We start from the raw sequence: 3,242 nt of genomic DNA, 5'->3' as shown, positions 1-3,242 counted from the left end.
CTGGGATAGCTCCTGGGGAGGATGAGTAAGTCCTCCCCCAGGTGCAGCCAATTAGCTGAGCTGAGAGACAACAGCAGTTCTTTGGCATGGGTGAAATCTATGCAGAAACCCTCCTGTCTGGCTTGGATTCCTCGGTCCGCGAACTTCTGACTACCATTGGCTTCCCTGACTCCTGGCAAACGGCTTTTGACTACACACCTGGTAATTGGACTGGCTTTGTTGAATATTGCTTATCTGGACTCTGACCTTGGCTTTCCCTCAACTACTCTTTGCCTCACCCTTAACTCTGCTTGCTTTGATCCCTAACAACTTGTACTGGACTTTGCTCTGGTGTGGATTTCAGCTAGGCTCTGCTGCCCAGGCACCTCCAGCCACTAGGCCAGCATACTGAGGATGAGAACAGCTCATCACCGTCTCAGTGCATATGGGCCCCAAGGTTATCAATGTTAGCACCTAATCTTGCATTTACATCTCCTACCAAAATAATGGAAGCCAACGGGTGGTTAACCATAAAGGATTCTGTAGTTTCTCAGTGCTGACCAAACAGAAGATAGTAGATTGTAGGCAAAGGAGGAATATATACATTTATCAAAGGCAACTGTCCCATTGTATATTTAAGCAGAATTGTTCATGCAAAAGGAAGATTTGCCATTAAATGCATTGTTTTAAGATGCCAGGTTCACATGACAACACAAACCCACCTTAGGGTGGCCTTTGAAATTAGTTTTGAAGGCAGGTAGAGTATATGGAGAGAATCCAGATATTATAAAGTCCCTCATAGTCCAAGTTTCCTGGCAGAGCATGGTACCAAATGTACATCAGTACTTCATTAACTCAGGATGGTTGGATTTCCTCCCCCATCCAGAGATGTTCCAGGATACCAGATGTAAACTTGAGTCTCGGGGAGCTGAATTCCAAATTGGTAGTCACTTTTCAACATAATTCAATTGATGGACTTAAAGATTCTGCACAAACACAACCACTGTTATTGGGGTAGAAGACGTTAGAAGGGAAAAGAGGCTACACTCTCAGGACAGTCTTTTATTTGCCTATATCATTTCTTGGTTTTGCCTCGCAGAGGGAAATTGATGCACCCAATAATAACGCTGCCACCTTATTTCTTTGGCATGAAAATGGCCACAGCCGTTTATTATCAAGAGAAGGTGGCCACGCATGGAAGCGGCTATTGCCTTCTTGTGGTCAGCCGACCACAAGGCAGCCCCAATTGTTAGGAGGTCCCTCAATGGGTGATTTTGTCTGCAATCCTGCCCGGAATTCCTGCTAACATATGGGAGGTGGCCTCCTCATGCAAAACCTGCTAGGCGTTTTGCCTCTAGTGGGTATGCCTGCCACCCGGAAAGCCTTTAAACCGGCTCAGCATCCATACGGCCCCTTATGAGAGCCCCCATCCAACATATAGGCCAGCGCGCAAGCTTGGCCCCATCCACAAACTTCAGCTTCCAGCATACCACTTGCCAGCTGTGACAGGTTTATTTTCAATAGCAACCTCCAACACTCCCAAACTACAATTTTTAACAATAACAACAAGGAAGGGTGGGTGGTTGCTGCTTCAGGCACTGAAGGGAAAAGAGGCCAGGGCTCTTCCCGCGGTTCCTTTTCACGGAGCCACTCCTAGCCCCTCCCTCCTCCTCCGTTGCCGTCACACCACCCGGGGGAAGCTGGGAAATGTAGTCCCAGCCCCTGGCAGCGTTTTCTTTGCTGTGTCTTTCCCCCGCAGCAGCAAAAGGCCCCCTCGCTGAGCCTCAGGTGCGCTTATGCAAAAAGAATTTCCCCCAGTTTCATAACACCCTGAATTCCAGGGAGCTAAAGAGATCACAAATTTTTAAGGACTATTGTTCAGATACCCCTCTAGTGAAAGATAAATAAAGAATATGCATTGGATCATCATAATGAATATTATTACTAATTACTGTCAGCATTTGTAATCATGTCACCCATTGGCACAATGCTGCCAAGTGACACATTTCCTGGTGCCTGGCATATATTTTTAGAAAGTCTTTAGTATTCATGATATCATGTTGACAACGGCCTTATAGAATGACAATGGACTTATGGAATGTACATGTGCAAATAGAAGATTGATTTGCTATAAAGACAGTGTGACTTGGTACTGCCTATACACAGTTGGGCTGTACAGCTAAATTGCTCAATGCAATTAAGTAGTAATTGTATACAAGTCATGTATTGAAACTGGAAGTTAATAATAACATCACTATATTAACTTCTGATCAATTTCAAAAAATTGCTTCTATTCAATTGCTTCTAACAAAAGCCAGTCAGGATCACTTCTGTGCTGTACAAGTCCTGTAAGAAGAACATGTAGAGGGACTGCTAGAAGAAGTACTTGTTTTTCTTATTATTCTTGTCATAAGTTTGTTAAATGTCTACAGAATTAGAATAGATACAGACAGATAAGGATCCAGTTATACAGAGGTTCTGCCTGAAATGTTGAAGACCTAATTTCAGAGTTGTGCATGACCCACTCCTTGCTATTTTGTGGTTAGCTCCACCACACACAGCAGCCTGTACTTGAGCACAGCATCCTGAGCCAATATTCTACAGGGACATGCAGGCTGACAAAGGTCAGAGACCTCTGAAATGCATGGCATACATGCTATGATATGACATTATTTACATAGAGATTAATTTGTGGTAGCATTAAAATTAGTTTCTGCTCCTACATGTTAGGTGTATTATTTTAAGACAAGGTAACTGTTTGGGTACAACTAGTTGTAAAGGATGTGGTTTATCACATCAATTAATTCTTGTTCATCATACACATACAAAATCAAAGAAAAAAAAAAAAGCAGAGGCTACAGGAAAGTTAAACTATCAGTTATGTAGGCCTCCATTTTGTCAGAAACTGCCTGGCCCAGGGAGTTCCTTACTGCTCAGCAAAACAAAGGAATCAGCTGGCCTGTTAGAACTTTTGTGACAACCAATTCTTCTGTCTGCACATTTCGTTTACAAAGTAGCAGGTGTGGAGCCCCAAAGCAGTTCTTATGGGGTGCAATTATCTTCAGCCAAACTGTCAAAATGACTGTTTTCCTCCTGGTTTGCAATGGACTTCCTGAAGGCACTAGAGAGGTAACAGATTCATTTAAGTTGTACAAAATGATGACTTATTAATCAGAACTGCATCTAGAATGAAAGAAGTCTCAGAAGAATGACTGTATTCTTCTTTCTCAGTCTATTTTATGGTAGGTTTCCTGCAACTGTTG

The sequence above is a fragment of the Paroedura picta genome, chromosome 16 (assembly GCF_049243985.1).
Source record: "Paroedura picta isolate Pp20150507F chromosome 16, Ppicta_v3.0, whole genome shotgun sequence".
In the NCBI taxonomy this organism is placed as follows: domain Eukaryota; kingdom Metazoa; phylum Chordata; class Lepidosauria; order Squamata; family Gekkonidae; genus Paroedura; species Paroedura picta.
Note: the sequence above shows the minus strand (reverse complement) of the source record.